Genomic DNA, 11,804 nt, shown 5'->3' on the forward strand with positions numbered 1-11,804 from the left:
TTCCATTATTCTGGGCTCTGCTGGTTGCCACATAGGGCTGGGAGGGAACTTCCCCCAACACACTGTGGAGACTATTTAAGATTTTCACCCTGGGCTTGGAGATCTAAAAGCTTCAGGGAAGTCTGACAACCCATCTAAATTTTGACTATGTAGCCAAATCAACTGATCATTAGAAGTTTATCCAAGACCATCACTGATTAGCAATCCATAAAATGTCACAATTCAATCTCTTCTCTACTTCAGCAGAAGTTAATGGCCATTTTACCCTTGATATGGATAGAATAGGACCAGGCCCCTGATCTTTTATTGATAGATTTACACTTTAATATTTTGATGTGCAGTAACTGATATCACCATTAATTGGAGCTGCACATAGATGAAAAGAGGGGACCCTTAACATGGTTTTATTGGCTGTATTTCTATATCAACATTAGCATCTTATGTGCATTATATGTAGCTTGGATCCTAGGAGATACAACAGCACAGCTTCAAATACACATTGTTCATATATATATTATTCCATGTTATGATGAATTCTATAGGGTCAATTGCAAGCTTTTGGCACACCCCTCTGTTCTTTATCAAATACCATTCAGGGAATTGTTTAAAGAGATCATAACACCGCTAGAAGAGTGTAGACTGGTTCAAGGACATCAGCACTGCTGCTGCCACCACTGAAAAGATACTACCCTGAGATACTACATTCCAGCAGTACTTGTTTTATATAAATGGGCATGAGAATGATTAATTTTTAGATGCTGAAAGGGGCACTTAATCCCATTTATAGTCAACTGGCTTGCTTTATTCTGGCAGTGCATTCAAAATATTTGCAGATGTGACAGAACAAAACAACCTTATGAAAGAGCAGCTATTGTCAATAATTTTCTTATTGATTTCAGGGTTCATTAAATTAACACTATGCCCAATATTGCTGCTGAGGAAATCACTGAAGCCTACCAAGATTTTGTCATTAAAGAGGGTTTGTACAGGGATCTGCAAAATGTCTGTGTGCTATATCAAGTGTATAAGTAAATATCTTTGAAAGGACCTGAACGGGGTCTGCATTTATATAACTCAGATGGAGCCATGAAAAGTTTCTACTAAATAAAACATAATTCAATTAATCACTCTAATCATTACTTCAAAATGGTTGAAATCATATACTCCAAACCCCAGTGGTTCTGGAGGGCACGTGAAGCATGAACAAATACCTCAACCTATACACATGCCCATGACATTTTTCTCCTTTGTTTGCTGTAACATGAAAAATACAAACTTCTCAATGTAATAATTGTAATTTCAATTTGGGCAGTTCGCCACAGCCTGAGGGTGAGGGTACTGTAGAAATAAATTTCCCACAGAGAGAAATACCAGAAGCTATAATCCCTTTCTGAGTTCCCTGGAAGAAGATGCACTGGGCATTACTTTTTGGGTGTCACACATATAGATGATACTTGTCTTAAGAGTGCAAAGGCAGGTCAGTCCCTGCAGTGCTCCAATTTCTGTAATTATGGTTGTTCCAGGTGAGAAGAAGAATGCTTGTGTTCCTTACTGTTCTCCTAACTATCCTTTCAAGGGCCAGAGATCTCTCTCACACTCTGGCTTTCTCTTCAACATCCAAAATGTTGGATTGTATGTGAGCATGCATGTGGTGTGTGCATACATCTCCATGTGTACACCTGGATTAACTTAACTGCTACAAAGAGGTCTCTATTTTGTTTCTTGTTCCAGTATCAGTTTATCCAGACATTAGTATAGTGCTGTCTAGAGTTAAAAGTAAAGAGAATAAAAACTGGGGAGGACTTCAGTTGTCACTCAGAGTCTTTAGTGCCAGCCTCCTGCTCGTGTCTTTTTTCAGTTTCCTTTAGCGTGCTTGTGTTTTATTGAGTGCCACCTGTGCTGCAGCTCTATTGACTGTCTCTTTCTGCCAGTTTGATCTCAGCCTGTTACCACCAAAACGACTGTTTGGTTTTACAGATATTACAGTCTGTCTGCAGAAGGCAGGAAATTGACATGAGACACACTGTGATACAGGTGCAGCTGTACAATGGCTCTGACTGACATGCCATAGGTGGTGCTGTCCAATGCCCAATCATGTTTAAAAGCAAAAAAAAAATAAAAATAAAGCTGCACAGCAAGGGACAACATAGACAATAATCCATCTTAATCTAGTGTGTAGTTTAGAACTTGTTCTCTTACTCTGTGAGTTAAATTGATTATGTATAAACCCAGATTATTTAATTAATAATCAAGGAGAAAAAAAGGCAATGCTGATATTACTGGGGGTTGGTTGTGCAAAAATGAATGTATTAAAAACTTCTGGTTCATATTTGCGCTTGTATATTTGAATGGAACATCAGGACACCAGATTCTGGGTAATACAATGAAAACATGTTGATCTGAAGAAATGTATACCAGTTGGAGAATCAAGAGGCGCCAGACCTGCCAAGAATGTGCTGTGGGCTTGGGCTGTATGTAAAAGAGGAATAACAACACTTAACCAGCTCTCTCAGAATGTGATAAAGCTAGTTGGGAACTGGGATTTGCATTTTGCAGGATATCCTTTGCTTTAACTTTCCCTCCCAAATTTCCCATTATATGAAATTTTAATTTTTTTTGCACTGTTAGAAATGTTGTGTTGATAAAATTGAAAGCTGTTTTCAGTGTTGACATTAACTTTCAATATTCTATTAATTATATTTTTATTTTATTGTTTTACTTTATAGTTATTTTTTGTAGAGAATTATGTAAAATAAGATGAAAATCTGAGAATGAAAAATATAGAAATTAAACTAAATTTAAAAAATGTTTCAAAGTGGAGCTACCAGTATTATGAAACAAAACAAAAAATCAAAAGTCGTCTTTAAATTTTTTCAAATAAAAACTTCAAATTTGTCAAAATGTACATGTTCTTGCAGAATATTTCAGTTATGATTAATTGAACAATTCTTAGGTAAAAACCAAAAAAAACCCCATAAGGTTCATGGGATGAGAAGTGATAGCAATTCGTCTGCGGACGTAGCAAGTTGTGTCTGAATAGTTATCACTGGATTGCATTATTGGATCAATTGCACTAAAGAAGCCGTGCATTCAGGTATTCACTAAACTCTGACTGCAAGGGTGATATACTTGTCAATACCATGACTTTTTTGTACCAGAACAAATACGGGTACAACTGGCCCTGGGACAAATGTGCAAGTGTTATACCTGGAATTTTCTACAGCTGCTGTGGGCCAGTTTCCCCATCTGTAAAATATAGCTCATAGCTCTAACCTACCTCATAAAAGATGATGGGCATAAGTGAATTAGGGATTTTAAGGCAAAATTTAAATTGTTGCCATTACTGACCAAGTTCCTAGTTTACATCTGAATTTCCTGTTGTTTGTCAGTTTAAATCAGTCCCATAGGACAAAATTCTGCTCTCAGGTGTGAATGTACAAATTCCATTAATTTAATATTAATATGAGTTGCATGTTTATATGAAAGGAAAGAATATGTTCAGCTCCTCAGTGTACTCTGTTTTTTCTTCCTTGCGTCAATGTAGCTAAATTGAGAGTCTGCTTCTGAGTCCTGGAATGATCCTGGTTGCACCTGACTGAGCCGGATGCGTGGTCCTGTTTATCTCTCTCTGGACTCAAAGTCTAATATCACAACCAATTTGTGCCCTGCTAGCACTTTTCCTACCCTACAGAATATACTTGTGGCCTTACTGGCCCTATCTGTGCCTTGCAGACGTCACTCAGTCCTCCTATAAGACCAGCGGGTCCAGTGAACTGATTTCTAGTCACTCAGGCCCTCTGTAAGCTCAGCCTGCTTGGTCTCCTCAGCCCTGCCTGTTTTATACTACGGTCCCTGGCCCTGTCCTTTCTGGCTCTGGCTTTGGCCTATGGAGCCCACAGGGTCCTTGACCCTTGCGGGGTTTTACCCTAACCTCAGCCCCTGATAGTGGGAAGTGCCTCACAGGCACCCTGCCCGTAGCCTCTAGCCACAACCTGGTCCTTCAGTCTTTAATAGCCTACAATAGTCAGAACCTCAGCCATTCTCCATTGCAGCTAGATGCCTCTCTCCAGGCTCCTATTCTGCAGCTCTGGGCCTCCTGGGTCTACTCATGGTTCCCACCACCTTTCAGCTCTTTGCCTGGAGCTCTTTCCTCTAGCACTGTCTGGGCTAGACTGCCTGCTCTGGTTCCAGAACTGGGCTGATATCTCCTTGTGCTCCACCCCTCCTAGTCACATGCTCCTGACCAGCCCCAGGCGTGGCCCATATAATCAGCGAGCAGCCTGCTCTCCTCAACTGCATTTGGCTCAGCTGAGCTGCAGCCCTTCCTCCTGACTTGGAGCTCTGTCCATAATGTTGCACACACATTTTAATTTTTGACAGGCAACAGAATTTTGTAAGGGTTGAAGGTATGAAGAAGTGGCTAGGGAAAACTTCAATATTTTTGGTTGCTGGACAGGGAATAGTACACAATCACAACAGTGAATGTTTTAATTAAAGTAGCTAAATATGTTGATGCTTAACTTCTCATTGTTAGTTTCAAAGTCATTATATGTCATGGGAATAAATGAAAGTGGCAGTTCACACCTTTAAAAGCTGAATTTCAGGTTGTCTTCAAACTAAGGAAAACAGCATTGCATTAGATACACTTTGTTTTAATTGTGACCATATGGTCCAGACACATATTTTAAAAAAAAATAGAAAACTTCTAGCACAAACCTGCAACAGGAGGTGGATTCTATAGCAAATCCTTTTACTTCCCCCAGAGTTGCAGAACACATGGGAGTCTGGCCATATGTAATGATCTCTTTGATTTACATGTGCCTTGTAAATCAATGTACATGTTAATTTCATGTGTAGATTCTCAATACCGTCTATGACTGGATCCACAAAGGTTTACCTCCAGCTGCCAAAAGTCCCTATCAGTAAGAATAGAATACGCAAAGAATCTCCAGAGTTTTAATTTCCCCTTATCCTGTCCAAACAGTAAGAGGTGAATATGTTGTCTTGCAAAATGAGATAATTATAAGTATCTTGCTTTCTGCTCTTAGAGCCCAAAGCTATGGCTTTAATTCAGGGCTTATTTCAGAACACTTATTTGTTTGAAATAAATTCCATCACTCTAACCACGAAAGTATGTTGCAAAATCTTAAAAGTAGTTTTTATTTAAAATGTTACGATCATAAAATTCCAGACTATGAAATGAAGACCTTGAATTCACATTCAAACCTTTTTTTTAAAATATATATATGTAGCCACAAAACAGAAAACATGCTGCAATGTTACAAATATATTTTTATATGGAAATTACAGTACATTTTAAACCATGGAAACAAATTGAGGCACTAGACTGTACACCAGTTCTGCTCTGCATTGGTAGTGAAGCGGATATGATTGCTTTAAATTAACAAAATAATTTTGTTTGTTTGTTTGGTGAACACAATTTTACAGGTCATACCAAATAATGTGCTTTGCTGTGCAACATCATCAATTTCTGTTCCATAAGGAGCTGTTATTTTGGAACCACAACACACTTACACAACATGTATCGCTGCCACAATGTGAAAAATAATCATTTTATTGAATTTACAACTCAAAAAACAACAATTATTATTAAATAAATAATTATTCCTTACAGTGGATAATTTATATTACACTGCATTGGCCATTTAAACAAATGAAGTTTAATAAATAATACACAGGAATGTCTTATTTACGCCTTCGTTCGTAATTCTGTGCTGTGTTCCTTTCAGAGGATCCTGGAAAAGAAGTAGTAAAGGCTTGTGTAAATGTAATAAACTCAAGGAAACACAAACCAGTGAAATGGCTGACCTCCCTTCCACATTAAGGTGGCAGATCTGCCTATGAAAAGATCCTGATCTTGCCTGGTGGTGCCCCTTGCTTTTTCTAACGAGCATAGTTGCCATTGGTTTTATTATCTGTGCTCAGTGCCCCACGGAAGTTGGCAGGTCTCCGCTGTGCAGTCTAGCAGAATCTTTCAAACAACCATTAACCCCAAACCTCTGTATCCTCTGAAAGTATTGCAGATTCTTCTGAACACATACAGTGGTTTGTAATCAAAATATATAGTCATTTTCACCATGCCCCTGTACAATCAACTCTCTACTAGTTTCAAACTTCCCACTGTCTTCAGTCTATTTGTGTATCTTTCATTAAAATCTGCAACGAAGGAGCCAATTGACATGGAGCTGTCTACAAACCAGATGGTGCCTAAGTAGCCCCCTTCTACATGGATGCATTTAGCATCACTTTACTTCAGGAAGAATCTTTCCTTTATATTAAAAAAAAAAAAAAGGTCCCTGTGTTGTTCTGCCTCCAAATCAGAAAGCTTGCCTGATGGACATGGGAGACACCTTCCTGTATAAACGAAATCAGGCACATGCCTGGCTGTGCTTAGTACAGCATGCAGGTAAATGACTCTCTCATGCAAACACACAACTAATTTTGTGGGACCCACTGCTGCAGATCTTGGAGGTCTTGGATTATGATTCAGTTCCATATGCTTAAAGTAAAAAGAATTTCAAGTTTCACCAATCAAGAGGCCAAATTAGAAATAAACAGAGTTTTGGAGAATATATTATCAAACCCTAGAAGAATACGTAGTAGAAAAGTTCTTTTACTTTTATCAGAAAATAAACACACTACTGTTAAATTAGCTGAACAAGTATTCAGGGCTATATGCAAATTATCACTATTGATTACTGTGATATTTTTTACCGTACTTATGGTTTTTTCTAGATACCCGATTTCAGAGGGTGTAGAGGTCTGCCTACATGAACTCACTGCAAGACCAGAACATTAGATGGCAGAAATTCTTTGGTAAATCACAGAACTTTGGCTGTCACACCAGAATTATAGTTCCTTGGATTATCATAGGATCTGTAGTTTCAACATCCACTAGAAGATACATTATTTTGATAAAAACTCTCACCCAATTACTAGATATCAAAGTTTTTCAGACAAGTGATATTAGCTACCAAGAGAAGAAAACAAGTACATTTTTAGATTACTTGAGAATCTTTTCAAGTAACCTTTCTCCACCTTTTCCATCAAACAATGTTGGAATTTTTGTTGCTGCATGCTTTTATTTTCTTTTTTGGTGGAGAGTATTAATTGCAGATAATATTCATCCTACCACTCACTCCTGAACACTTAGAACTTTCATTATCTTCAGTCAGACCAGATGGTTTGGACTATACCTTCTGTCAAAACTCCCACCCCTCACCTCCTCCATCAGATAGAAGAGCAGTGATGAGGGATGTCTAAAAACCTGTGGTTTACTTATTAGGCCATTATGTTACTATCAGACTGTAGGGGGTTGTTATTCATCTTTCTTATTTTTATACGTGAGTGTATTCTAACTGTTCCAACAATTTTAAAAGGAAATTATGGCAATCAATTTTGACAGTTGCTGCATCTATTTTGGTACCTAAGTAGCTTAATCCCCATGAATGAGACCAATCACTAAGATACTATTTACTGCTATAATATCAGTTGTATATTTACAAGTTTATGTGCATTTAATGGTTATTATCTTCACAGATAAAATTATTCTAAATTGCTCATGATTCAGAGCAGTTTTCAAAATAAGGTAAGATAGAGCTATATTACTCCTGTGAATACAACTTAATTGAAAATAAAGCCATTCGTAACTGTAGGGGGAAAAACAATTTATACTGTCCAATACAAAAAATGCAACATTGGAATTTATGATCTACTTGATATAGAATAAGAATTATTTCAGTGGTTTTAAACAAGCACTAGATCATATTAAATAAAAGGTGCCCCTTCTGGATAGTTAAATAACAATTGGTTGTTTAACCAAGTAGCCATAAGTTTCTCAAGTAATGCATAGCTAGTAGATTATGGATAATGGCAGGCTGCAGTTATTTGGGAGAGATTCACAAGGAGTGGGCTTCTGTTATGTGTAGGTGCTTGGGGTAAATGGAAGGGAAGGTCATGATATCAGTTTAATGCTTAAGGTTTTATGTTCTTACACTGGAATAGATAAAGAAAAAAAAATTAAAGTGCCATACTGGGTCAGACTAATGGTCCATCTAGCCCAGTATCCTGTCTTGGACAGTGGCAGAAGTGGATGCTATACAGGGAGAGCATTGAACCTCATACCTCTAGAGTAACCTATCCCCTATTCAGTACTCTCCCGAGCATCGAATATTATTGGTTTAGAGATGCCAGAAGAAACATCTCCACCCATTCTGTCCAATAGCCGTTAATAGATCTATCATCCATGAATTTATCCAGTCCCTTTTAGAACCTAGCTGTGCTGTCCGCCTCCTCTACTGCCTGTGGCAATAAATTCCATAAGTTAACTACGTTGTTGTGTAAAAAAAATGCTCCCTCTTGTGAGTGTGTCCCCAGTGCTAGTATTTTGGGACTTGTTGAACAATAGTTCCCTATTCACATGGTCCATAACCTTCATGATTTTATAGACCTTTGTCATATTCCCCCTCAGCCTTCTCCTTTCCAAACTGAAGAGTCCTAGCCTTTTTAGTCTCTCTCGGTACGGCAACTGCTCCAGGCTCCTGATCATTTTGGTTGCCCTTCTCTGTACCTTTTCTAATTCTCCTACATCCTTTTTTGATGATGTGGGGACCTCAAGATGTGGGTGCATCATGGATTTGTATGATGGCATGATGATGTTCTCTGTTTTCAATTCCTTTCTTAATGATGCCCAACATTTTATTGGGTTTTTTGGTTGCTGCTGCATATTTTACATTTTAATGAATGTAAAATATTTTTAGAGATGTAAAATTAATGATTGAAAAATGTTATAAACGTTGAAGAAATACATCATTGACTTCTTGGCCTGCAAGGGAAACTCTTATAAAGGAAAGACTAAGTTCTTGGAGTCAGCAGCAGACACAATAAAAAACTACTCCTAATCCTGACCTGACACAGGTCAGGATTAGGAGTATAAACACAGTTGTTTAGGAAAGTTTATCTGGCAATTGCTTGGAACCAGCCTCTCCTGATCATTTCTTATTTTCACATGCATTAACATGGTCCACAGCTCAGAATATTTTGATTAAAAAAAAAAAAACAACCTGATTTCAGACAAACTTGCCTATCTTTTTATGGCTTGTCCCATGTAAAGACTTTCCCATTCACTGGGAGAGAAGAGAGGCAATAGAATGAAGAGGTTACAGTTTTAGTTTTAGCCGTAGTTCATACATACCAGAATTTAAAGATCTTTTGCCCATAAGTCCAACAAAGGAGTCTGTTTTATGCCCTGGAAAAATATATTTGGGGGTGTTTTAATACATTTAAAATATGCAGTTTTTCTGAGATAATGTGATTTCATGCGGAAGACATGGAAGACACAGGTTTCTTCCCAATTATTAAGTGATATGGCACTCTAAATTTTCGTATAATGGAAAACCATCATCCTTTTCTATACTTATAGAGTCTGATCCAAAGCCCAATCTGGCCAGAGAAAGCCTTTCTGCCAACCTCCAATTTCTGCTGTGGTTAAAGAGAACTGCTTGTTAACTGATCCCAGCTGTGCTACCACAGCAGTCAATGGTATGATTCCTTTTCATTTTAGTAAAAGCATGACCAGGCTCCAAATCTTGACATGTTTTTCTTTTCAGTATTGTAGGTTTGTTAAATTAATATATTTTATTAAATCATTCTTTCATATAGCTGCTTTTTTCTCTTATACAGAATGGATCCTTCTTCATTGAACCAGATCCTGAAGTTCTTACTAATGCTACTTAATGTTAACTCATGTACATAGTCCTACTGGAAACACTTGAATGCTCCTATGATCAATTACAACAGGACTCTACAATCTTGCATTAGGTCAGGATATTTTAAATTAAAATTAAAATTAATTTAATTTGTGACTTGAACAAAATGTGCAAAATCTTCTTCAGAAAAAGGCAAATAACTTTACAACAAGAAAGATAAATGATCCTAAAATCTCTCACAAGTCAGATCTCTGTGCTGAGATCTTCAGAGATGAGACGTTTAAGGAAGGCTATAATTCTGACTTCAGCCAGCAGCTACATCTGGTTAATCTGGCATGAGCTTTGGACGAGACATTTTCTAAACTGTTATTCAGAGAGGTAATCGTAGTGATAAATATAGCCATTAGTGCAGAATGCTTGGATGCTTATGGACTGTTTTTGGACAGCAGAGGTCTCACAAAATATAAAAAGATCAATCTCTACTTTTGAAAATCAAAGCTTTTGGATTTCAAGCAGTTTTAGAGGGGGAAAAAGTATCCAATGAAAACATAACATTTTATTATTGTATAAAACTTGTCCTTGCTGGTATTTTAGAATAAAGCAAGCCACGCTTTTTCATGCCACAAGGTGCATTTGCATTCACTTACGTGAAAATATCTATGAATCAATCACCCTTTACTTTGAATACTGATATAATAGTATCTCACATCATGTTTAGAGTTGTTTGGAACTTCAGGGATTTGGGGTTTTAATATTCTGATTTGCTAGTTTATCCCATCTTAATCCCTTTGTTTTAACTCTGGCAGTCAGCCCACGCTGGCTATGAGTAAACCTGGTAGACTTCAGTCCTGGAAAAATAGGATAGAGCTGAAAAGACTGCATTTGGATCTGAATTGATCTCAAATTGTATGGTGATTCAGAGTACGTAAATGGATTGAGACCTATCTGTAGTTAGATTTCTGAGTACACCCAGGGCTAGAAAGATTTCTCCTCTATTCCCGTTTTCAAGAAACAAACATTCTAAGTTACGGTGACATCAAATGCTACATTACAACAATTTCAGTTAGCTCATGTTGTAGTACTGGTTCTTGATAATTGTTTAGAAAGAGGTTTTCAACTTACTTTTATGAGAGATTTGGCCATAGCCTGGAGGGGGAAAAAGATTAAATTTTAATAGTGATAGAATATAGAATATGATCTCTTCCATTGCAATTCTTTTTTAGGAGGGAAACTCCCTTATCAGTTAACTACTTACACTTATGGAAAATTAATACAATTATTTATGGCCATAATTTTTCTTGGGATATACAGTATATTATCTTAATCAATAAAGTGTTTCCTCTTAATGAAAGATACAATTAGTTAACTATTTAGAGCCCTAACCAAATTATTTTTCACCCATTAACTTAGTAAAGGCTCTCAATTAGAAAACATGCCAATAATTATATGTCCACCTCATTTCTATATTTCATTCATTTAGTTAAAGGCACAGGGACCGGCCCATAGGACATGGTATCACATTTTCTTTTGGGGGGTTGCAAACTATTGTAAGCTTCTAAGTATTTAGCATGAAAACCCACTGGTTGTCCAAACCATGTAGTGATCTTATATTAAGGAGGAGGCACTTCAATGGCTGGAATAGACTTTGTATTTTGGCATCAAATTATACATACTGCACAAGCATGGATAGCTGGGACTAAACGCCACAAAACCAGGGATGTCTAGGAGGAAAGGAGAGCTGCACTAGTCTACCTGTGAGGTGCTCCTAAAAGTAATCTAGACACAGAACTGGACATTAAACGTTTGTGGATGTACCATGGAGGTGAGCAGGAGGGACAACCCCAACGGTGTTTCCACCACTTTGTATTTGCTTCAACCACTGAAGCAGGTGGGGCCATTTCCATGGATGTGCCAGGGGGCAATCATGGCAAAGAAGACTGCCACCAACCCCATCGCCCCCTCCCCAGGCGGTGGCAAGAGGCCTGGGCAGTGCCGGGGAAGAGAGAAACGTGGGCTAAAGCCAAAGGCTAAGGGGGAAGAGGGCCAAGCCGAGCCGTGGGGGCAGCCCTGGAGCGC

The 11,804-nt window shown here is 37.9% G+C and overlaps 1 long non-coding RNA gene across 1 annotated transcript; it reads right to left on the minus strand.

Moving 5' to 3' along the window:
* Positions 1-5,150: 5,150 nt before the first annotated feature.
* LOC102369742 lies at positions 5,151-10,875 on the minus strand. The gene is made up of 3 exons (XR_324336.3): positions 10,851-10,875; positions 9,215-9,268; positions 5,151-5,756 (listed from the first exon to the last, which is right to left on the minus strand). It is a non-coding gene; the product is annotated as an uncharacterized LOC102369742 (long non-coding RNA).
* Positions 10,876-11,804: the final 929 nt, after the last annotated feature.

The sequence above is a fragment of the Alligator sinensis genome, unplaced genomic scaffold (assembly GCF_000455745.1).
Source record: "Alligator sinensis unplaced genomic scaffold, ASM45574v1 scaffold196_3, whole genome shotgun sequence".
In the NCBI taxonomy this organism is placed as follows: Eukaryota; Metazoa; Chordata; order Crocodylia; family Alligatoridae; genus Alligator; species Alligator sinensis.